Genomic DNA, 26,290 nt, shown 5'->3' on the forward strand with positions numbered 1-26,290 from the left:
ACATAATATATAGTATACATCGTATATAGGGCGGTGCATTACGTGTATATATAGGTGTGTGTGTGTGTGAGTGTGTATATATCCTGCACAACTGCCGGGAGTAAAGTTTTTCGGCAAGCTGTGCTTGGTTGACGGAAATTTCCATAGTTTTACAGCGAAATTTGCTTAATCCGGGAGACCGCCGCCAGCGGTTGCACATGGAGTCTTGAGCGGTAGTCGAGGGGCTTGGGAGTTCGGGAAATGGAAACCCGGAGAAAAGGGGATGCGGAGACAAAGGAGGAGAGAAGGGGAGGAGGGGGAGGATGCACTCGCAGCGAGACTGACGGAGTGACGGAATGACGGAGTGACGGCGAATATGTCTCCGGTGTTTGTGTAAGTCCCCGGCTTAAGCCATTTCAATTCATTTCCACTGCCACTGCCACTTCACTCCGATCCAATCCAATCCACTCCCCTCCCCTCCCCTCCCCTCCCCACCACCCCACTCCCTTCGCCGATCCGTCATCGCAGTTCGACAAGGCCGAATCCAATTGTATTGTCATGTGTGGATGGCTGGCTGAGTGCTCTGCATTTCGGTTTTATTTCGCATTTTCATTTTCATTTTCATTTGCAACCGCAGTGCCACCGCGGAAAAGAGGTGGCTGCAGCGGGTGTTGGGGGAAAACTTTGACAACGGCTTTATAGTTCACTATATGGCGGAGAACTATCGCCTGACTTGCTCGAAATCAGATTATCTTACCTATGAAAACTTAATGCAGAAAGTTTTTTAGTGTTACCCAAAAGCAAAAGAGCTAATAACTAGTTTTTGTTAAATTTTAAGTCTTCTTATTCATTTTATTATTTTCTGCATGCCAATAAACAGTAGCTTTCAATAAAAAAATGTATTTATTATATATAATTAAAATAAAGTTTTAATAAGTCGATCAGCAATATCTTGTGTTTAAATGTCTGTTAGTCAGTCACTTTTCCTTGGCTTTCAATATTGATTGGTTCGCAGCTTCACTTTTTCATTCCCCGTTGGGAATGCCCACCCTTTTATAAGGATCAACCTGAGGTAGCATATGTCAAATGCAGAGTGTTGTCAATCAGTACGTTAAATGCATCGAAGCCTTATCCCCGTAATCGCTTCACTTTCGCTCACTCTCGCTCGACCGAAGGAAATGTCCTGCGGCGGGGGAAAGTAGTGGGGAAAAATAAACATTAAGCCGAGATTATGCAAATCAAAGGCGGCCTTGCGGGCCATCGGTGGCAAATGCATGCCCCTCCCCCTTTCCCCTCCCCCTTTAACCTTCCCTTTCCCCTCTTCCACACGGCACCCCCTCCCTTGAGGAACAACGGCCACATTGACTTGCACCCTCATGCATATGGATGCGTTCCCAACGTATTTGTTTATGCGCCCGCCATCTTGTTTGATCAAACACGAGCGCAAACACATCTGTATATTTATGAGCTGTGTGGGCGACCTTCACCGCCCCCTCTTCGCCCACCCGCAGCCCGGATTAACCGCATCTCTGGGAGCTGCGAGACTCCGCACGCGTAACTATGTATGCAAAATCCATCCATATGCATCGGCAGGATATGGGAGACTATATAAAAACTAATGGGAAAAAGTCAGCCAAGTTTCAGGCGGCGTTTTAATTGAGCTTGTCACGGAATTGATGGTAACTTCTGCCGTTTTTGCTCCCTTCTTGTCAAGATGAATGTTACTTCCTGCCGATTCAAAATTCAAGATGCCATTACATTCGCACTTATTTTTGCTTTGGGGAAAACTTGTTTGCCGTCAAGGCAGTGTTTTCTGAGGAGGCTATTGAGAAAAGGGCATGTCTCGAAAAAGAAGCCAAGTTTTTCTTTATTAAAATAAACAGTTTCATTACACCAGTGTATACATTGCAGGTAATTTTTCTTTTTATTTAGAAAACGTTTTCATCAACTGCGTGTGCGAATATCATTTCAATTTAAAATTCTGACCTTTAAAAAGGGCGGACTTCTTTTCTAAAGATGGAAAATTGTAGGATTTTAAGGTAGAACAAGCTATATATATTTATATCTATTTATTTGGATGCATACATATATTTATGTGCCTGCATATTCCCACAGCAGGAACCTTCGTGCACACACCCAAAGGTGTATAAATATGCATATCTACCCGTTTGTGTGTGTGAGCCACAACCGATTCGATTTCCATTTTTGCACAAAATTTATGCGCAAGTGCAATGCAATTTTATTGAATTTGATTAGAAGCGCATCAAAGCTGCTGCTGCTGCTGCTGCTGGAGCTTCTGTGGCTGCTGCTGCCTCAATGCTTCAATGCCTCAATGCCTCAATGCCCCAATGCTTCAATGCGTCAATTTGCACACCACCAGGTGGCAGAAATCATGTGAAGGTCGTTCATTAGGGATCCGATTACATGGCTCCCCATGATCCGGCCGCATCGACCAGACTCTGAATATGCATTGGGGTTACTCAGTTGGCAGTGTCGGGGTGGTGGAGTTGCTTTTATAACTGGAATTTATTACTCGGGACCTAAACTCTTCCCACATGCTCACTATAATAAACACACGCTGGATCACTTTCTTTTACTGCATATTCGATTACCTACTCAGAAAGAGTTATCATTCGAGATAGATACCATTTAAGATAGAAGTCAGTCAGCCAATATACGAGGCGAAAGGGCGAGAAAGTACTTCTATCCAAGTATGCAAACTATATACATTTACACAGTCACAGTCCCATTTTAAAATATCTATCTTTTTTTTATTTTTAATAATTATACCCTTGCAGAGCAAAGTGTTCTATAATTTCAGTCAGAAGTTTGCAACGCATTGAAGGAGTCACCTTAGACCCCATAAAGTATACATATATATTCTTGATCAGCATCACCATCTGAATCGAAATACGTCTGTCCTTCGCGCATAATTTTAGGAATGTAGAGTTTTATAATTACTCTTGAGTTACACATTAAATTTCATCAAAACCGGTAAACTATATCACATAACTGTCATATGAACAATAGTCGAAAATATGGAAAATGAATAGAAAAATCGTCATAGATTCGATGTTGATTAGCCTTTATGTATTTTGTTCGGCATATTTGATGACTGCAAGGGTGTATAAACAAGCTAGCTTCCTTTCTTGTTTTTTATGTAACGTGAAATCAGCTTTAAACGAAAATATAGAGGAATTAATTATATGTTGATGAAAGTAAACAACAAACAAAAAATGAAGGAAAGTAAGCCAATTACCAAATATGGAAAATAAATTATTTTTCATCTCAATACAAGGAAGAGTAGCTTATACGACTGAGAAAGAAACCACTAAAAAGCTGATAGAACCATATAACATCATTGCTTGGAATAAATGCTATTTTAAGGTTCCAGTACAAATTTCTAGTTTTATCAAAACAAATTCACGGAAAACAAAAATTATTAATTAAATGTTACATAAAACTTAGCTAATCTACCTTTCTACAATTTTTTAGGTTAAAAAAAATATATGAAAGTATATATAATGTCATTGTCTACATTAAAATCAATTTTTATTTTACCAAAGTTGAGCCACGAACTGAAATGCTTTAATAGGAGTGTGTGTTGGTGGCTATAAGCTTGCAAAATAATTGCAATGTAGAATAGCATCCGATGATATATGGTATGGTGCTCTGCTCGCATCCTAATTGCTGCGCGAACTGCAGATATTGGTTTCCCCACTCGTCGGTAATACTTTGCTGCATTTAACCGCCGCCGGCAGCTGCAACGAACTTATCTGACATTTGCAACATTTCCACCGGAGTTTTCCACCCCTTCCCCCCTTCCAGTGCCCCGCCCCCCAGCAGCCACGCCTCTTTGCCCGGTGCGCCCAGCGTTTGGACGGTGCTTATGCAAAGCATATTGTTGCTCATTATCTCCACAAGGATTAACATGTTATCCTTAGCACGCGCGGCCGCTTCCCATTATCCCTGGTCCTTGCTTTGCCACTTGCTCTCCTCTTTCTCTGCTCTTTCTCAGCTCTCCACCTTTCTCTAGTTTCCCCCATCGCCGTTCCCCACCCTGCCATTTCCTGGTTTTTCCCACCTTCCCAGAACTTTTTTGCGCTGCCTTCCGGTTTGCTTTGTTTCTGCAGCGCTGTTCCTGTTGATTTTTGTATGTCGCTGGCGTTGGTTTTTCCCCGAGCTTCCGAGCTGCCGAGCTGCCGAGTTGCCGAGTTTTCCCTGGGCATGCTCCTGTTTTTGCCGTGTTTTTAAGGTTCTCCGCATATTTTTTGGCTTCGCCCTCTGTGCGCTAAGTACAAGCCTCTTCTGGCAGCTTTCGGGCGCCTTGCGAGCGTCAAATGCGTAAGAAGAATTATAACCACATTTTCCCTTTTCGGCTTGCGCTCCGACGGATTTGCACGTTGCCTTTGGCCTGCTTAACCATCCGGCTATGTCGTGCACCTTCCACCCGCCACTCCCCCCACCTGCTCCTTCCACAGGATCTGGAGTTTGATACCGGGATTGCCGTGTCCCGCGGCTGGCGTATTGCTTACAAATTGTCCGTCTCCTCGCCAGCGGCAATATTTTCTGATGCAATTTCTGCCTTTGATGTCGCTCATACGCCGTGTTGCACGTGGGCCTCCAGGATATGCTTCTTCCCTCATTTTTTCGGCAGGAACAGCGGCATCCGCTCGGATGTTCATGCTGTATTATTTACCAGAGACAGTCCCGCTCTTAATATTAAATACAATCCATTCTTGCCTCCTAAACTGATTTTGTGGGTTCATTTTGTAAGCCACTAAAAGTGTAACAGAAGAAGGTTATACTAATCAAGTTATTGAGTAAATTCGCTTGCCGATCTCTTCGGAATTAGGGCTAGAGCGTATTAGCTCGTCGAGCAGTGCGTCGCACCTTTTCCACCTGTTTTTTAATTCTTTTTTCTACGAGTTAAGCGGCCCTTGGCTTTTGGCTTAACGTGTTTACCTTTGCCATCCGACACCCACTAGCTTTCGCTGCCCGGCTTTGTTTTTGACTCGAATTCTCGTTTTGTTTCCCCCAAGTTTTTTCCTCACAAAGAACGCTACTGCTGATACAATTGCAAAGGTAACAACAAAATAATAAAACAGAGCGCACATAGACCAGAACAAAAGGAGGAAAATAACACAAAGCGTTGGGATTGATTGAATTCCGAATTTTTAAGCATTTCGCCGCAGTCCAAAATTTGTTAGTCGAACTGCAGGACCGAGTGCACGGAACTGAAAACTGCTCAAAAAACGGGAAACCCCTAAAAAAAAACAAAAAAAAGGGAAACGCTATAAATATTTCACGAATTTTTTTTCAAGCACAGAGAAATTTAACTTTAAAGCTGATCCTCAGGCTAATCGGAAAAAAAGAATTTTTGTGCAAGCGAAAACGTTTTGAGGTGAATAGCTAAGAAATAACTTTAATATGTACAATAAAGGTTATCTTAAATGCTTTTACCAAAAGCAATTTTTAAAACGCCATTTCACTCACCATTCCAAAGCAAAAATACAATCACCGCTCTTTAAATTTTATAAAACAATATATATAAATATTAATTCATGTTCCTCAACTTTTTGGTCTACTCGTTACTCCAAACAAGAAATGAAGCTAGCTTCGGCAATCCAAAGCTTATATACCCTTGCAGTCATCAAATATGTCGATCAAAATGCATAAGGGCTAAACAACATCGAAACTATGACGATTTTTCTATTAATTTTCCATATTTTCGACTATATGATATAGCTGTACGATTTTGATGAAATTTAAATCTATATTTCTATATAGATTTTTCGAGATCTCCTATGGCCGCTATATGATAACGTTGTCGGATTTTAATGCATTTTTTTTGGATTCAAGGGTTATTAAAAAACTCCATGTTTTGAAAATCATGCTCGTGGGATTAAAAACAACGACGTTATAATTTTTTTCATTATTTATATATATTTTTATACCCTTGCAGAGCAAAAGGGTATTATAATTTCAGTCAGAAGTTTGCAACGCAGTGAAGGAGACACCTCAGACCCCATAAAGTATATATATTCTTGATCAGCATCACGATCAGAATCCAAATATGCATGTACGTCTGTCCGTCTGTCCGTCTGTCCATCTCACAGTGGTCGGTCCCATAGGCCAAAAATCAAAAAATCAATTTTGGAATTTTGATTTCAAGTTTGGCGCATCTGTTTATCAATAGAACAAGGCTTTAAAAGCAAGTATTAGTTTTGTCTTGCTCCACATATTTGCGGAGAAATTGGGGCGCAAAGTGAGCGCGCAAACCCAGCGATTGACTGAAAGCGTGCGCATGTCTTTTGAAAGCGTTAAGTTAATAATTAAAAAAAATATAAAACAATCGTTTAATATCCGAAAGTGAAATGAATATTAAAGTTGAAGGTTTGTAGATTGTGTTTTTATAATTTTTATTAATTTTGCATGCTATATGTGACTGTGACAATAATTGTTTATCCACCGCAATTTTACAAGTTCTGCAGAACTAAACATCAATATTCTGCAAAGGTAAAAGTTGTGTTCCCAAAACTTCTCAATAATGAAATTTTTTTTTAAATGTTAATCAATATTTAATTAGTATTATCTGTAAAAATCAGCTGCGAATAGCTGCGAATCCGTTCAGAATCTGTTAAAGAAGACGAGTACCTCGTTCCTTTTTCATCAGTTTTTGATTTTCTAGAGTAGCCATTTTTAATATATATTGAAAAATTTATTTTTTATTACTTTTATATTACTTTAAATTTATGTTAATCATCGTTTTTTGTTATCTTTTGTTAATTTTTTTAACCAAAATTAAGTGTTTAATAAATATAATTTTTGTCAGTTACGCTTAAAAAAAGTGTAGTATGCATTTGGGAGTCAAATTTTGAACATTTTATGGTAAACACGATGGTAGCGGATATATTTGGCTTTGATGGTGCTGATACTTAAAATATAACATTCATACGCTATTATATACCTACAAAAAAAATTTCAACTCGATATTCCTACTGGAAGTATTTTTGGCCGCCTTCTCCATATAAGACCGACCACTGTGCATCTGTCCGTCTGTCCGTTTCCGCGCAAACTAGTCTCTCAGTTTTGAAGCTATCTTGATGAAACTTTCCCAAAAGTTGTGTAGCTATTGCACGCAGTATATAAGTCGGAACGAGCCGGATCGGCCGACTATATCGGATAGCTCCCATATGAGAGAATGAAATAAAAAATTCTCACGCCGTTGTTTTTGATCAGATCGATTTCAATTCTTTAAGATGGCGTTTTCTAACTGTTATTGAATTTCGGATTAAATTTGATCAAAATCGGATAACTCTATCATATAGCTGCCATAGGAGAGATCGAAAATTATATATAGAATTAATGGAAATAAATTGATAACATCGTTGTTTTTTATCCCACGAGCATGATTTTTTGAATATCAAGTTTTTTAACAACGTTTATATTGGAAAAAAAGTTTCATAAAAATCGGTCATCTATATCTTATAGCTGCCATAGGAAAGATCGAAAAATCTATATAGAAATAATGGAAATAAAATTATAATATCGTTGTTTTTCATCAGACAAGTATGATTTTTGGAATATAGAGTTTTCTTACGACTCTTGAATTACGAATTAAATTTGATCAAAATCGGACACCTATATCGTATAGCTCCCATATGATCTATAGTCAAAAATATGGATAGAAAAATCGTCTTAGATTCGATGTTGTCTAGCCTTTATGCGTTTTGTTCGACGTATTTGATGACTGCAAGGGTATATAAGCTTCGGCTTGCCGAAGCTAGCTTCCCTTTCTTGTTTTTGATCTTTTGTATGGCAGCTATATGGTGGAGTTATCCGATTTTGATAAAATTTTATCCGAAATTCAATAGTGGTTAGAAAACGCCATCTAGAAGAAATCAAGTCGATCTGATCAAAAACAACGGCGTTAGAATTTTTTATTTCAATCTCTTGTATGAGAGCTACCTATATAGTCACGCGATCCGCCCCATTCCGACTTATATACTGCGTGCAATTCGTCTTCTCTTTTCTGGCCAAAATTTTAATACCCTTTGCTCTGCAAGGGTACCAAAACAGAATGGAAAGCAATTTCGTCATGTCTAAAATGTTTTCCATATGCAGATGTACAGAAAACTTAAAGTAATGAATGTGTTTGAAGAAATCATTTTAATTTGTTTAAGCTAGAGGTTAAGGTCCTGAATTGTGTATAAATTGTGTATAAAAGACAACACAAAAAAGGGCCATTGCTGTGCTCCTATTTAGATCAACGAGACCCTTTTATTTTCAATAATGGTGTTAATAAAATTCCAACTGTGTGGGTCAGCTATCTAAAAATCTGTGAACATCCCACTATGTTCTTATCGGGTAAATTCCGCTTCTTTATTAACTTTTTGTATCTTTATATCATTGCAACGTTGTGTATGGCTATTTAAAAAAACCTAAGCACCCATTTTAGATCGTAAAATTAGTCATCGCACCTAAATTTTTCAAAAATGTCTTGATAAGTATATCTCGAATATTTAACAACTCAAATTTTAATACACTCTGCAAGAACATAATGAGAACGGACGTAATCTTAACCTTGCAGTCAAAATGTAAGTTTAGAAAACGACAATTCATTTACAAATTAGATTGAAAAAATATATTTATGCAAATGCCATACAAGTAGTTCCCATTAAATTGGCTAATGCCGTCTTTATAATGCCATCTTTATAGATTTGCTTCGGTTTTTGATTTAGACTTACGGCTTTGAAAATTAATTTGGAAAACTCATATTTTGTGAGCAATAATTACAAAAACAATTAAAATGGCAAAATTCTTAGTCTGACCTTTCACAATGTAATGAGTATATGCATATAGTTATCTATCATCAGCTATTATAAATATATTTATGACTAACTGAATGTTTCCGAGACTCCTCCCTAAAATTACCTAAGGAAAAGTGTATAAATCGAGGTATCTGATGCCTACAAGTATCGAATTGGGAAGTCAATAAAAACGATTCACCTTCGATAGCTGTTTATTTGGATGAAATAAGTTGAGACTTTGTCAGCCCTATGTTCACGTTCAATGCCTTTCTGTTTTGTTTTCTTTTCAGTACCCGAGCCAGAGAGTCCAAGGTAATTGAATAAACGATCCTCAATCACGAGTCAATGTGTGTAGGTGAGTACAGCACTCAAACGACGACCCTTTCCCTGCTGTTGACCAAGTCCAAGACGCCGAGATGCACTATCAATTTTCACAGGGCAGAAGTAGCTAAAAAGCACTGAGAGAAACAGGGAAACATTTTGGAAGAACTTGAAATTGAATGGAAAGAGAGGTTTTCTCGAGAAGGTTGCATTGAAACCATCTCACAATGAGTTGAATATTAAAGGCGATATACAAATAAAAGCTACAAAGAATTCCAAGAAATGTTTCAGACTGGATATTACTCTGGCAGTGTATCTGAAGAATAAGAATAACTGTTGAGCGAGACAGGCGAGAAAGAGAAGTGGCATAAAAAAGAAACAAAAGGCGGCGGGGGCCAAGAAAAGCTAAAAAAAAAGAGTGTGAAGAGGACTCGTGCATATTGAATTAAGCGACAAGTGCAAGCAAGTTTGAGGCTTTTTAAATTGTTTGCGTATGTGTGCGAGGCTCTTGCCAGAAGCGCTCGTGTGTGAGTGAGTAAGTGAGTAAGTCTATATGTATGTGTGAGTGGGGGCTATTATTTTGTTATAACAATGGCGAAAGTTTCGAGCAATGGCCACAAGCTGAAGCATCAGTGGAAAGCCCCTTCCACCAGCCATCGCCTCAAGTGCACCGAACACTTAACACAATCAATACACGCACACTCACACACACACACACACGCACGTTGGGAAATCGAGAGGGGAAAATGAGTTAATGGAAATTCTTAGCAAGTATTGTGATTTGACAGCTGCTTGTAAACTTGCGAGCGAAGTACGGCTACACGGAAAATCAAGATCGGTCCAAGAGGCTATCGAGCTTAATCGGAAAACGCCACTTTCTAAACTCAATAACTTTTTATAAAGGATTCCCTAACTAACTACTATGATTTCATAGAAAAAGATATTTTAAATTAAGTTTATAAAGCACAGTGCTTAAAATACTAGTAACATTGTATTTATTTAGGAGTAGTAATTGATAAATTATTTATTAGTGATTTTTTCCAACAATTATTTTTTTTGAGTATTCGAGTGATGGCTAACGCGCTGATGATGGTGAAAATGGAGTCGGAAAGAAAAGGGTGCAATAGCACAAAGGACGGCCAAAAACTGACAGTTTAAGGAAGCTGGTCTCCTTTTTCAATTGAATCTCGCCAAGGAAAACTCTCGAAGGGAGTTTTCTTTTGTGCCGAGAAAGGAGAACTTCAGTTCAACTTGAAAAACGGCAAGTTTCTGAGTGTGAGTGCTCCATTTCCCCTTGGAAAACTTGGGGCTTCCCAGGCGACCGTGTGCGGTGTTTGTTTGTCTAATAAAAGCGCTCCCAATACACAAACGCATCATTATCCATTTTCCATTTGTGCGTGCACAACCCATAGCTCAGCATCACTCACTCATCGATTCGTTCATTCATTCCATTTAAGCCCAGTTTTGTTGGTTTTCTTTTGCGGACATTGTTCTACAAATTGATGTTGGCCAGGAGCAGGGAAAAAAGTTAATAGGGCCAGCGAATAGTCGACATGAACCGCAGAAAAAAGATCCTTTATAGTATCATATATATATAGTCTTGAGCTTCATTTTAAACAATAAACTTATATTGAAATGTAATCATTTGTAGGTGAAAATATTTATAGAATACGAAATTAACTTTTGTGAGTAAATATATTTAAGGATGCCAAAAATGTATTGTTTTTTTGTTCCATAGATATTGTTCTATTCTTACTACGAATTCATTTTCTTTTAATTTTTTTGTTTACTCAGATGAGTAACCTTGTTTAGTGGTTTCTTACCCTGCACTCCTCTGATTGATGCTTTGAGCCATTTAGAAGATTTTGGCGTACCGACCATATCCTGAACCTATCCCCTTAGACTTCCCATCTCGATTGAGTCCATGCATGATATTCCCAGCTGCCCTGTGGATTTCGGCCTTTGATTAATGATTCGACGAAGATGGTCAGCCATGTGCCATAAAAGTCAGCGGATAAATGGAATTAAACCCAGTTATGGCCGAAGTGCAATGCCACTCAATTAGACGCGTGGCAAATGAATTTATCTACATTATCGGAATTATCTGTCCCATTAAAATCCGACGCTGTTCTGGGCATTTGCTTTTTAACGAGAAACTATAGCCACATTGTTGTTCGCTGCTTATTCCTATTGTTATTGTTAGTGTTAGTGTTAGTGTTAGTGTTATTGTTATTGGTGTCGTCCTTGTCACCAGAGGAGCGAAAATAAGAAGAGGAAAGTGCGCGTCTTTTATGACTTCCGTTTGGCTAAAATGCCGCAACGGGGCCATGGCTGTGGTGCTAAATAAATTCGCGGCGAGGGGGTGGTGCAACTGCAGCTTGACTCCGCGCTCGAGTGCGCTTAACCCCCCGCCGAAATGCCACCCGGATAACCCACCCAGTGGACCACCCCACATACCACCCAACAGACCACCCAAAACCACCCACAATTGTCTGATTTGGCCACCGAAGGCAGCTGCTATCGCCGCGTTCTGTTTGCAAAATAAAACTAACAAACAAAATTGTAATGAAAAGCACAATAAACTGTCAGTTTAAATATGAAGACTCTGCTGTCTGTCACACTGGCCACGCCCCTAAGGCGTTTTCAACGCCCACAAAAGCAGCATCAGTGGTGCCCTACAATACAGTATACCCAGAATACCCATAGCGAAGTAGCTAAATCATATAAACCTAACCTGGTTAGTGAAAAACAAAGTCAGTAAATAAATTCCATTTAAATTGTGTTCATGTAGAGAAGGTTTAATAAATGATTTAATAGCATATCAACAGGTTTCTTATAATTTGCTCAACCTTTATTTATAGTATTGTCAGGTAAATATGAAGCTAAAAAGCCAACTCTAATTATTTCAAATTATGAGTAAGTTCGTGGCAAAACCTTTTCGGGTGGGGAAAACAGCCAAACGGCCACCTCGAAAGACCCTGCCACTTCGGTGTCTTCTTTGAGGCAGGAGCGAGTGACTGGCTCGGAGTCTGGATCGCAGTTGCAGTGGCAAGCAAGTCCGTTGAACGTCAAGTGGCGAGCGTTGAAAGGAGCAGCTGCGTATACGTAATGCCCCACAAAGTCCTCGTTGTGCGCCTTTGTGCGAACCTGTCGCTACTTAGCGAAATGCGAATAGCGCACTGCCAGCTGGGGGAGAAACTCCACCCCCTCTTGCCACCCCCTCTTGCCACCCCCTCGCATCCACAACCCCGAAAGGCGGCGCCTTAACAATGTGCTGGGAAATCGTTTGGGGTCACTCGTGGAAAATCTTTCACCAGCGCGAACAATGCGGGGCAACTATTTGCTGTGAAGAGAATCCATAATGAATGCACTCACTCGACTGAGGTGAGTTCCCCACACGTGGAGGGGGTTGAACCAGGTGTGGGAGTTGGAGGAGGGTCCTTCCCTCCGGGCTTGCCCCCTCATTTAGCCGGGTTCCTTCAGGGTTAAGTCGGTTGTGCCGGGGATTTAACCAGTGGTCGCGAGTGTGGTTAGAGTGCGCACGAGCTGAGCCCACTCCAACGGAATTAATTTGGCTAAATGAGGGGAATATTATAATAATAACAGTCTATTTACACGTTGTGTTCTGCCAAACAAATTCCACACTCCACCGAATGAGTCTGTTCCGGTTAAATAAGTAGCATTAAAAGGATTGCACTCTGCTAAAGTCGAATTCAACTAATACGTCATTGCTACAAAATTAAAGCAGGTAATATTTAAATAACATGCCTGAAAGGAAAGCCAATAATCTTTATCAAATACCAGCAAAATTAACAAGAAATAACTCAAAAGATTATGGTTTTAACTGCAAGCGTACATATGTATAAATTCAATCATACTTGGAATACGAGTATTCATTAAATTAAATTAATTACTTTTTGGTAGGAAATGTGGTTGTAGTTGTTCATACTATAAATACGTGAAGGAATGCATGTAACCTTTTCGTTGGGATGCAATTATGGAATTGAGGGCGTAAAGTGGGCGTGCAGCATTTCTGAATTAATTTGCAGCGCGAATGGAATCTCTTTGGCAATCATGATCATATTTGTTACCCCTTTTTATCCGCGACTAGTGAGTTAAATTATTATAATACAAATTATTATAATATATATATACTTACTAACTAAGTTACTAACGACGTTCATGTACTTGCGACTTTAAGACCAGCCAATAAATTCCTTTCCGTTTCACAGGCTTTTACCTGCAACAACCGGGCATTGTTGAATAATTATATCACACTATATCCCCTCGTTATCAGAATGGCCGAACAGCCCTCAAATTGATTCAAGCAAAACTAATTTCGCTCGTTGAAAGCCCTGCAGAGTGATGACATTCTGCGTTCATTCCGGACTCGGAAACGTTAACAATGCAAACTTATCCTTCTGTCCTGCCGGCCAGGACCTCTCCAGGATCTAAGCCATCCCAGCTGCATAGTTTGCAGCCAGCAGCGGGCAGCGGCGCAGTCTGTCGCAGTTCTGCCGTAAAAGTCAAATAAAATGCAATATAATAACAATAACTGTGGCAACAACAGTAATAACAGGGCACAGAAAGTGGGCAAGGATGTTAGGTGGGTGGTTGGGTGGTTGGGTGTTTCCAGTGCTGGCGACAATGGCTGAGTCGAAATAATTAAATGGCATCAACAAACAACGGCAACAATGGTCGCCCGAACAGAGTAGAATTACTAAACAACATTCAGGGAACTAAAAGTTATGAACTTGCCACGAACGAGGCAACATTGTGGCGCACTTTTTCGGAAACTGCAATTATAATTATCCAAATAATTGCAGATTTAATTGAAAATGCTTCAATGTTCCCATACTCTGGAACAACTTTTCTTTAAATGTAATTTCTTTTACTATATATTTTGCGTTACCATCAGAAATAAATATTTATAAAAATAGTTAATGAACATTTTTGAGAGCAAAAACTTTACTTGAGTGGAAGTAGAGGTATAGGTAATTTCTATAACAATTGTCTTATGATGAAAGAATGCATTTTAATCGGCTTTATCATTAACTTTTAGCTACAAAAATGTTATCTAAATAAAATTGTACGAAGTTTTTACACTTTATAAGGCTCGTGCTCCCCTACGTACAACATTCAGTACACTTTCTCATTAATGAAATGGAAAAGCGAACCCTGAAAATCAAAATTTTTATTGCCTTCACGTAAATTTTACACCACTGCTTTTCAATAGAATCGACGGGAAATGCGACACTGCAGTGCGGGCCAAAATGGCGCTGTGCAACACTGTAAAATGGGGGAAAGGACTTCCTGCAACGCTGCTCTGTTTCTTTTCACCCGAGCTTGCAGTTTTAAGTGATTAAATTGAAATGTATTAGTGCGCCAGACTGTGTTTCGGCGACTTTGTTGTGACATACATCGATGAGGGCGTCGAGTGTGTGTGGGCCGTAAATCTCGACGCCCCAGCTCATTTGGAGCAGTAAATGTTCGAAAAGCGACAGCAATTAAAAGCGGCAAACACCGAAGGAGCATAAAAACTGCGCTGCAGCCTCCTCCTAAGACCACTTAACAGTTCCTTAAGGATCCGTAGGATACGCCCTTCAATTTCCTTATTCCTCTCGGGCAACACTGTTGCCCAAATGCCAGTCGTAAAACGTCGAAGATTTACGCCACTTGGTCTAGAAAATGACATAATATCTTGTGGGAGCGATGCGTTTCAAAGTGCAACAGGACAAATGAAAATCTTAGTCGATTATCGTGAAAATGCAGCAGGAGCAGTGCATTCACTTGCTTCGAAACACCGTACAAATCCGTAAATAACAAACTTTTGGTTGTTTCGAGATTTACGAGTCCCCAAGTAAGTCGAAGAGCTTTTACTGATTTTAGTTGACTTGCCCAAGCCGAAGTGTTTCTGCCTTAGGTAATAGCTGAAAATAAGTACATTAAATTCCCGAGGAGTGCGTATTAAAATTGGTTCACTTGATTCACCATATCTCATCTTCCTATCATATCTTCCCCGTTGCCGCATTAATCATACGCACCGTGTTCCCAGCTGGCGTTCTGCAGGAAAATACTGACGGGAAAATTGCATTTGATAACTTCGTTTTAAGTATCTGCATTAATAGCGCAACCGCAAGAGCTGCATATAAAGTTAATGCCCCGCGCAGGACGAAGTAACAATGGGGAAAACGCAGGACTCCGCTTTACCGCAGGAAAAGCGATTAAAATACAGCACAACGATTTATCCAATTTATGGGGCAACATAACTTTGGGACTCAGCAGGAAGAGATTTGGGGACCGCGGCAGAGAATGGCTTTCGGCGTTATAAAACCAAATGATTCTATTAAAATAAGATTTGTGCCAATCAAGCGAAAATCAATCTGCCCGCTCTCCATTTAGTTGCCCGCTGTCAGCTATCAGCTATCGGCTCTCGGGAAATCATAAATATTTCACCCACCTTGTTGAAGACGACAATAAAATATTCATTGCTTGTTTATTGAATGTAATTTAACAACACTTAACCCGCTCAAGGGCGGAGGGCCAATCACGGCAAACCTGAGCGGGAAAGCGGTAAAGCGGTAAAGTGGGAAAGTGGAGAAAACCCGGGCAGTCCGGTGGAGTCATCAAAGGATCTATTACGTGGTATTTAATCAGATTTTTTACGACCCACCCACAATAAAAATGTAAATAGACACGAAAGGATTGGCCTAGTCGCCGTCCCTGTCCCTGTCCCTGTCCTTTTGTTGCTGAGGAAAAGCGACTGGGAAAACTCCCTTTCCCTTCCCCCCTGCCACTGACCACCACTTAACTTTTCTGCTACGTTTAATGTTTGCCATTCTGTTCTGTTCTGTGCTGTTCTGTCCTGTTTTCCGTTTTCTGGGCCCTAAGCGTCTTCATTTTGGCAGTTGGCTGACTTCGGCTTTTATGGCCATATGCCAGCGCTGGGCCATAAAAAATATGGTTTTACGAGCGGCGGGGGGTTAAGTGAAAATGTCCATCGATAAACCCAATCAGTCAGCGAGTTCGCCATTCGAATTCGGCCCGTGCTCAATTATATGTCCAACATTTTATTATGTAAAGAGACCAAAACTTCCACTTCGGAAAGGAAAAATTATAGATCGTCTTGGCAGGTGAGCTGTGCGTGTAATTAATTTCCAGTGGCTGGTAAAAACTTGAATTAGCTTGTTCCCCATTTGAAGGCTGTCAGGCTAGAACTGCGGGAAATTCACCTGGATCCACCCCGCCTCCCAGGAAAACTGCCAGCCATCCACTCGCCGTCATATTACATAGCATAATTAATTAATTTCTGCGAGACAACAGAGCAGCAGAGTATTTGACTGGCAAACTTGTTTGCAATTACTGTAATTTCATTTGCTTACCAGAAATACTTGACGGACGAAACTCAAGCTGAAATTTTAATTGTGCTCCAGTTTTGGCTTTATCGCCTTATTGTCGCTGCTGAGTTTTCTGATTTCTTCAATGTATTTGAACGTAAGCAGGCTTTGAGATACTTATTTGATAGACAGAGCAACAAAACTGCGAGCAGAAAATAAACAACGAAAAATATTAATTAAGACAGGTTCTTGTTTTTAAGGAGAAGAGAACAACTGAACTGAAGAGGTAAAATTATAACTGATTATGAAGACAAAAATAACACATCAATTATCTTCCTATGGATGCTATATGATATAGTCGTCAGAATTCGATTAAAATTAATTTGTAATTCAAAAGTCGATTGAAGCTGCTATTGAAATAAGCAAATAATATAAAGTTACAGAAAATAATAATAATAAGAAAAAATAAAAAAGAGTTTTAAGGTTTTTAAACTGATATTAGGCCACTTGTAACTTAATCTTATCCGAGACTCAATGTAAATTAAAATAACGTACTTGAAAGACAATACATTAAGCAGTCGCAAATTTAAGATTTTTTCCGAAAACACCCGATCGACTTCGCTCGAGATGAAAACGGGGCACCGCCGTTTTCCATTTTCATTTCAGGTTTGCATAAAGGTAGAACATTAACAGGGCCATATATAAGGATAATCTGGCTCTCGCTTTTAAAGCCATTGTTTGTCTCCATTGTGCGTTTGTGACTCTGTTTGTGTAGTGAGGGAAGGAAAATCCATAAATATAACTGTAACAGTTACCATTACGCTTTCCATGTCCGTGTTGCCTTGTTTTCACGTTGATTGTTACGTGTAGCCTGCACCGTTCGAGCTTTTCCCGCAGCATGCAGGCAAATTGGATTTTCATGCATACTTGGTCACACGCGCCTGCAAAGGCAGCCCAGAAACGGATGGCGAAGATTGAGATTGAGAGATGGCATGGCTGAGTATGGATACACAGGGCCGAGCCACGCCCATGGACAGAGTCCTTTCCAGAAGTGTCCACTGCTGGCGAGGGGAAAAGCCAAAAAATAGCTATTTTCTTGAATTGAAAATATGTTTTTATCTCACTAACTAAAAAATGAGTGTAATAGATATTGATTAAAGTGTATTCATTTTATTTGTGCTTACTTTTTACTGTACACATGTAGGGGTGTATTTTTTAAATAAAAACGCAAGGCCTGGCCACACTAAATATAATAAAACTGAATGTGTGACCATGAAGCAATAATAGATATTGATTAAAGTGTATTCATTTTATTTGTGCTTACTTTTTACTGTACACATGTAGGGATGTATATTTAAAATAAAAACGCAAGGCCTGGCCACACTAAATAGATTAAAACTGAATGTGTGACCATGAAGCTTAACTTTAGTTGCAGCAATATTTATGGGTATGAAAACAAAATTTCCAACAAAATGTCCTGTTACCTTGCATAAAAATTGAAAAGTGTCAACAAAAATTAAAGCTAAAACGACAACTCCGGCAGCGAGTCCCCGTCCAGAATTTGAAAAGTCTTCTCGCCTTCTGCTAAACGTTGTTATCTGCCGTATTCTCCGCCGCCTTGTCGTCTGTCCTCGGTGGCATTGTCCTTTTCCTTTTCGGTTTGTGTCTTATATCCTTATTCTGTGCTCGTTTGTGCGTTCGATTCCTTGTTCCCCGTTGTTGTCGCTGCTGGCATAAATTTATTATAAAATAATTTGCATAATTCGTTATTACTCAGCATAAACAAAGTGAAATTAAGACGATTTCTTTTTATGCCTTCGCCGCGCCCCTTCGCCACTTGACTCCATTCCGAATCCATTCTCGCAGACAATCCCCGTGCCCTTTTGTCTCGACTCCTGGCTGCTCCGTGTCTATTTTGCCAATGTGATATGTTTAGTCAAAGGCTCAGTCCGCCCGACATTCGCCTGAATCATTTTGATGCTGAACGTCCCAGGATTTTCCCGGGCCACCTTTGTCGCAGCTGCGCGAATTTCCAAATCCGGGGCTTTTGTCTTCGCAGGAAAGTGGAGGAAGAAACACCGAATATCCAATGCATCCATCCAGACTGAGCCTCGTATGGCTTAATACTTATGATTATTGTATATCTATTTGCATGATTTCGAAAAAGGGATCCGAGAGTCGGCACAGTGGGATTTGGAGGACTTTTCGGGGATTTCACCGAGAAAACAAGCAAGGAAGCCAGTATCGGCATCCCAAAGCTTATATACCCTTGTAGTAATTTCGAACGAGGATATTTTATGAATTTGTGTGTTGCTTTACTTTTGCAGAGGGTCTTACATTTTCGGTCAGGAGTTTGCAACGTAGTGAAGGACCCCCTATAGCATAAATATATAAATTTGAGCAGCATCACCATTCGAATCGATAAAACCATAGCCTGCCAGCAGGCAAGGTTGTATACAACTTTAGTTTAAAAAAAAATAAGTTTTGGTTAAAAAACTTAACTTGAAGCCCAAGACGATCGGCCGTTTGTATCTTTAGATTCGGTTTAAACAGATTTAGGTATTTGCAAATGAAAATTTTTTTATTTAGATTAATTAGCTTACATTAAATTACAAGCTTTTAATTTTGATTCGGAAAGTAAGATATAAAAATAATACAATAGTGAATGTTTTTTTCTTTTTACCTACAAACATATTTAGGAAACGCATTTAGTTTATATTTGCATTGCATAATTTTCGACAAATTCATTGCTCAGTTGTCAATGTTGCTTTTAAAATATAAAAGTTGGCGATGGTGTTCCTATTTTCATCTTAGTTATTTTAAAAGTGTAAAATAATATCATATTCATGATTTTTTTTACACAATCTTTTTACCTTTTGTAACTTTTGATTAGGATATGCCACCTTGAAAAACCCTGTATAGATTAGAATAGATATAGAATGCTAAATAGTTAATCTTTTTACCCTACCATCAGTTCCATTTTTGAAAGTTTTTACTTTGATTTTCTTCATGTCCTATGAAGCACACCCCTTAGTTTTATTAATCCCATGCAATGGATGTTTCACTAGTACTGATTGGATCGTACTACTAGATTTTCCATTCCGTGACTGCACCTGTAGTAGGAAAAACACTTTTGGTAGGTTTTAGGAAGCTTAGCTGAGTAGAACCGGGAAAACTAATACGTCTACATCAATAATCATGGAGGAGGTGATCATATAGTTTCTCCCGCAAGAGTACTGTAATTTATCTTGTAGAAGGACCAAGTTGAAAAACAGTTTTTTTTTGATGAAAGATACTTAATTCCGGTTTCCTGGGGAATTCTGGAGCACCTGCCGAAGTTGGTACTCCCCGAAAATGTTCACGGCGATGCAAGATGTTGATATTTGATTTATGGGTGGAGCACTCCTGGCCTGCTCACTTCGCCAACTTTCCACGTAGCTGACCAGTTCCAGGAACTTGACACATCCGACGCCATTTTGCATAGACACACAGATACACACACACAAACATTTAAACAAGTACACAGATACACAGATACGTTCATATCCCCGCAGACAGCCATAGGTGGAATACATTCTGTAGCTTTTGAATGCTAACTGAGTTTACTTTTCAATTTGATTTGGTTGTCTAAGCAAATAACGGGCGGCAGCTCGCAAGTATAAACAAATGGATGTACTTACAGTGGGTTCGTTCGGCATTCGGTCTGTGTGTGTGAGAGCGAAAGAGAGGGAAAGAGGTTGGGATAGTTGATACTTCAGATTTTAATAGCCTGTCTGAGGAGCAGAGCGTCCTGCCCTCGTCCAATCTCCGTGCAAAGGCACTGCTTATCAGGCCAGTAAGTAAATATTGCTCACGTTAACTTATACAAATAGGTCCACAAACAGTGGGCACTGACCATTGGGAAACCTAAGGCAAAAGGTCACCGAACGATAATATTTTCAAAGGCAAATGTGTTACAAATGAAAAGATGTTTTGCTGTGGAGCTCCTGCTTTCCTAGAACTATGCCAGCAAAAATCCAATTTACAAAGGAAATCTTTTTTGAAATGAAGAATTGCAGATATAAATAATATTATCTAAGTAATTTAGCATTAAATTTCACGAGATGGTTGCAAATTGCTGAGACGCAACTATTTTTAAAGTGCATCGTCTTAGGAACGTGTAACTTTGCGCTTGTTAATGCCCGGTCGAATCCTGCTGTCCTTCCTGTTGGGTCCTTCCTTTGGACACACACAAGCACACACTCACACACACTCTCTTATTTATTGCCTCTCTGCTTACCTTTTGTTGAACGAGGGAAAAGGCACAGACAGCAAAGGGAATACCATTTCAAGTCTTTTTCAAGCTGCTTTAGTGCAACCTTTTTCTGAGTTCTGCAAAACAACACACTTCAATAAATTACCCTAAACTCGCTTCATGTGATCCATCATTAAATTAAACTTGTAGCCATAACAGTTCGATAATTCAATAAGTTCGCTCTCAGCTTTGAGCTCTTGAAACATTTTTATACCAATAAAAGAATAGAAAAATTGTGTAATTTTCCTCAAGATTCCTTTGATTAATAAATAACTAATATTCTGTTTACAAAATCAAATATATTAATTGAGGTCTTAAAAACCCCGTTTAAAGTTTTCCAAACTAAGGAGCAAAAAGTTATTTTAAAAGGTCATTGATACTGTTTAAATTGTGGGCGCAGATATGGGCGTGTCCAATTTTTACAACGACCTTACGCTGTGTGAGTAGTTCGTCTAGTTCCTGTAGTTATCGGTTAAACACGTTTCCTTCTGCCTCTTACTGCTTTGCAAAGAAATTCTCTGAAAGAAATGGGAATAAATGTAGAGAGAGGCTGGGTGAATATTTCTTTGTTTTCATTTTGGTCAAGTTGATTTCGGACTAGCCTCTTCGTGAAATTCATAAGGCAAATATGCTAAAATGGTCAAACAAAATGTTCAAAATTCGTTTTGCACATAAAGCGACGCCGCCAAAAGGCAGGACTGTCCTGCTGCCGAGGATGATTTTTGGTTTGGTGGGCGGTGGATTCGCGGCCTTGGGGCCAAAGGAAAACGCTAAAGCGGGTAATAAAATTGTGCTCATTAAAGCAAAGCCAACTGCTCCCCCCGGCGAAAACGTAATAAAGGTTAGAGGAGCAAACGTAACCCCGAATCGGGTCCAGCCTTCTTCCGCCCAGTGGAGAGGGGAATATAAAGAGGGCGCTGGAAAAATAAAGAAAATCAAAGACAAGTGCACACCGCAGCTGGGTCGCAAGAGAAGAATCAGTAATCAAGAGTTCAGCAGTGGATACAATGTGCACGAGTGTGTGAGTGCACATATGTGGGGTTAGCCGTCTGGAGTGTGTGTGTGTTTGTGGGAATGTGTGGGTGGATACACGCGAAAATCCGCCTTCATTTGTGGCTTAAAAAGGGATGAGTAAATATTGGTAAGCACGGCTGGCATAATTGTGAACCTTCCTTGGAGTAAAATATTTATCGAACAGATTATGCGACTAAAAGGTTTATGCCACAAAAATTCAGTAGAAAGCTAACCGATTTCGCACAGTGCATGTGGTCTGTGCCACGAAAGCAGTGGACGTCCTTGCTGCACATGTTGCCATGAATACGAATTGCATTTTCCGAGGGGAAGGTGGAAGGGTGAGGGGATTGGTGGGGGCGGTAGGCCTGCGAGCTGCAGAGGCAGAAAGTCAAGTTGAAAGACGAGGCTCGGCCTGTTTTTGGGGGTCAACTGTTAGTCAGCCGGACACCACAACCACACCCGCACCACACCCGCACCACAGCAGCACCGCACCAGCACCGCACTCTGGAGCACCACTCGACGGTGGGCCGAGAACAAGATTATTTAACCAGCGGCAACATGCACATGTGGAGGGCCAAAAGGATAAGCCAGAGAGCCACATTCGGAAAACAGGGCCAGCAAAGTGTAGGCAAACAAGCGAAAGAAAGCCAAAGAAATGTTAATGGCTCTCGGCCTCCGCCATCTCGCTCTTCCATTTGCCCATTGCCGTCTCTGTCTTTCACTGACTGCACGGGGAAAAATATTCATACGAAGTTTTCTTCAAAAAAATCAGGGGAAGCTCAGATCAATAATCACTTTGGTTCTGTGCATAAGTCTTTGAATGGTTTCGAAAAGTGTATAAGGTTAGGGCATCAAACGAATTTCTGGCCATATATCCAATTGCAAGTTGCGAGTTTTTAGTTCTGGACGTTGTTTTAAGTCGCAGAAGTTCGGCTTCACATGCCAACCCAAATTTTCTCAGAACATTTGTGTACTTCGTCCTGTTGTTGCTGCAGGCAAAGTTTTAATAAAGACAAGGACACAAGCGCTGAACAATTTCGGCGCAAAACAGAAACAAAACAAACATTTGATGCTCAAAATAAAAACAAAAGCGACCGAGACCGAGCACACAAGGCAGAAGATACAGAGCCCAGAAGCCAGCAGCCAGAATCCAGCTGTAGATACAGATGCTCAGATATGTACACACGGGCTGAAAAGTGTAAGTCAAAGCCAAAGAATCAAGTCGGAACCGGCGAGTAAGCCGTCTAATGAGAGCAGTCAAGCGTTTCCGCCTGCGAGGGTGAGAATTCGGCAGAACAGGCTAATTTACCGAGCTGCGCCGCTCATAAACATGTGTGCCTGGCATCACTGCTGGCCAAAAGGAGCTCTGCAGCATTCCGGAGCTCCTTCCAAAGGTCACAGGAGATTTTTCAAGCGGCAATGCTAAGCATTATTCAATTACCCCCAGCCATCAGCAACCAGGCACCCTCCTACTTTCACCCGCCAGCCCTGAGCGAATTATGTGTAATTTAATAATAAAATAAACAAACAATCACCGGCAGTGGAAGCATGGCTCAGCAAATTGGGTCCCTAGGGGTAAGATTACGGATAGAGGACTTCAAAGGGTTGATGGGGATGCCTACGTATAGTGGGCAGCAGTAGGCAGTAGGCAGTGGGCGGAGCAAAAGCAAAAGCAAAAGAACCGACGACCGACGTGTGTGGAGTGTGCACACACTCTGAATCTGAATCTGAATCTGAATCTGAATGGAGCCATGGATAATTCATTTACTCGATCGCATTAGCAAGTCAGCTACGATGTTTCACCTCAAAAGTCCGGGATTCGTGGTCCGAACTAATCCCTGCTCCATCGATAATGAGTTGGCTCCTTTGTCTTCCGTTTCCGTCTGGTTGCATGGTTTCCTCTTTGCGGCTTTCGGCTTTCGGCCGAAGATTAGCAGCCTTTGCAATTATTCAAATCGATTTCTTGTTGCGGTCAGACGAACAATGTGCGGTTCTGCGGTGACAAATCCGCTGAAACATTTATGAGCAGGTCAATTGCAAGCGCCGCCCAAGGTGGCAGCTGTGTGACAAGGCCAGGAGCGGAGGAGGAAGTGGGCGTATTGCAGCAGCTCATTTATAAATCATAGCTCCCCTCCCCTCCCCTACCACCTACACCTCCCCCTCCCCCTCCCCGCCTCCTCACCAACATTCGCTCGCATCGGAAACCATCGGAGCCCGGGGTCGATTTATAGCCAGGACCAAGTTTCGGGCTTAGGTGAGTGGCACAAGGACACGCGCGAATGAATTTTTGCTGGCGTATGACATTTTTACGCAAACACCATCCCATACCCACACACACACACACACACACACATAGGTAAAAGGCCTTAGTGTGAGAAAGAAAAACTGTAAGCCCAAGATTTATATAAATTAAAATAAAAAGGTTTTCAGTGGCGAACCTATGTATCAAATAAATTAAAAGATAATTGGAAGTGTCAAACGCGTTTTTAACACAACATCTGCAAGCTTTTAAGCAAAATAAAAATTGGAATGCCCAAAATTAATTGCGGAAAAGTGTACTAGGAAAATCAACACCTAATATACCCCTTTGATGATGATGATATAACAATATAGGTAAAATGTATCAATCGATGCTGAATTGCTATCCGTGGCAAATCAATATTTTGTAGGCTTCAAACAGACTTCAGTTAAGGCTCAATAAAAAATGTCTGATTCTTATAAACTATAGCTATACAATAGCTGATTCAGTCTCGTATTTCGCACAGTGCACTTGCGTTTGTGTTTGTGTTTGTGTGGAAGTGCCTACGTCAGCGCTGACCAGCAGCAACTTAAACGGCGCGGGGAAAACACAAAAGCCCAGTTAGTCATTGAAAGTCAAAGTCAAAGGCAAAAGTACAAAGGACCAATCCGATGGAAACATGCTGGCCTACGCAGGATAAACACGACCAAAAGCCCTGCCTAATTGTTATGGGCCGAATGTCTTTCTCTTCATCGGCCGAATTCCAAACGCGTTCGCAGCCGAAAAGGAACAGCCGAAAACTCCGGGAAGGAAGAAAGTATGGCGGAGAAAAGGTTTTGAATAAAGCGAGTGAAATTAAAACATCAAAAAAAGAATGCGTAAAAACTGGGAAAAGCAAAAAAAAGCGAACAACCAGAACCGTCAAAAAAAGTTCCGATGAAGTGGTCCAACTTCTGGGAATGCGAAGAGCAAAACAAAAACATTTCTTTCAGGCGAAAGTGGAAATGCCCTTTTTAAAATATCAAATTGTATTCTATTTTGTATTTTTTAAATAAGAAGTTTACTTTTGAGTTTCCAATTATTATTTCCTCTGACAGAACAGTTCATTTTAATATAACAACAACAATAGAAACATCCACTTTATGTTAAAGACTCTTTGGAAATCTATATAAGTATTAAATCTACGCAAATCCACACCTTTTAAAACACCGAAAGAGTATTAAATTAATTTCTCATTAAGTCGGTCAAAACCTCAAATTTTCTGCTGGCCGTTAAGCCGAATTTTATTAAAGTGTTTGGCTACCGGTAAACATAATTTGGAAACCCCTTTTTGTGATCCAGTGAAAACCGAGAGACATTAAAATGCCAAATTGTTGAATACGGCTAACAGAGGTGAAAAGTACAGGACCGCAAGTGTTTGCGGGTACGGAAAGGGATAAAAGTTTTTCCTAAGACATTTTCACCCTCCCAAGAATGTTCCCGCTCACTTTTGCTTGTTGCTTAGCCCAGGGAAAATCAGGAAAAGTTGCGCAAGGTGAACAAACTACGGCAAATCGCGCTTGGCAACTAATTCAAGAGCGTGTTAAGGACGACGGCTCATTAATATTCTGTGGGCGTGGCTATTAAACAGTGACAAAGGAAAATTGGGGGAAATGCGTGCGAAATTGTAAAGAGATAAAATTCTCAAAAAAGGTGTGAAAAAAGTGTGTATAATGGAGAACAAATTAAGCCACAGTCTGGTCACAAATGGTGCTAATAGACGACGCCAGATACAGAAAAAACCCCACTCACCCTGGCTTTAAAAACCGCGACCATGGTCTTAAACTCCTTTTTTTTAACAATTAAGGTCAATTTTTCGGAGCTTTTGGGAAGAGAAGCAGCGAGTTAGTGCTTTGCTGACAAAGCGAAACCGTTTAATGTGCATGGGTATATATATATATATATATGTTTATATATATAGCTTTATATGCAGGCGTACACGATAATGACAACTAGTAAAAAGAACAGGGGCAACTTTAAAAGATTAAAACTATTTAACGAGTTCATGGGAGCCATTTGCTGTGGGTGCTTATCCAGCTTGAATTTCTAAAAAAAAAAAATTGTTCGCTCGATAAAAAATGGTTTTGTAACTTATTCACCTTGTCAATGGTTAATATCTGCCTGCATATTTACCAATTTAGTCAGTTATAAAAGTTTTTCAAATTTACCATTTGCGTAGGCTGGTTACTGGTTATGCTGGTTATTGTATACACTTTTATATTAATTGAAAAAAATGTTGGACTTTATGTTAATG

At 40.2% G+C, this 26,290-nt stretch overlaps 1 protein-coding gene and 1 long non-coding RNA gene across 2 annotated transcripts in view; one reads left to right on the top strand and one right to left on the bottom strand.

Moving 5' to 3' along the window:
- Positions 1 to 26,290, top strand: part of LOC108102144 (chaoptin) — a 210,258-nt gene that overhangs the window by 23,100 nt on the left and 160,868 nt on the right. The window contains exon 2 of the mRNA XM_043207331.1: positions 9,083 to 9,104. The gene's annotated coding sequence lies outside the window, so the exon portion shown is untranslated. The remainder of the gene's footprint in view (positions 1 to 9,082; positions 9,105 to 26,290) is intronic.
- LOC108101436 lies at positions 19,122 to 20,466 on the bottom strand. The gene is made up of 3 exons (XR_001772089.1): positions 20,131 to 20,466; positions 19,419 to 19,563; positions 19,122 to 19,364 (listed from the first exon to the last, which is right to left on the bottom strand). It is a non-coding gene; the product is annotated as an uncharacterized LOC108101436 (long non-coding RNA).

Source organism: Drosophila ficusphila, unplaced genomic scaffold (genome assembly GCF_018152265.1).
Source record: "Drosophila ficusphila isolate 14025-0441.05 unplaced genomic scaffold, ASM1815226v1 contig_197, whole genome shotgun sequence".
Classification (NCBI taxonomy): Eukaryota; Metazoa; Arthropoda; class Insecta; order Diptera; family Drosophilidae; genus Drosophila; species Drosophila ficusphila.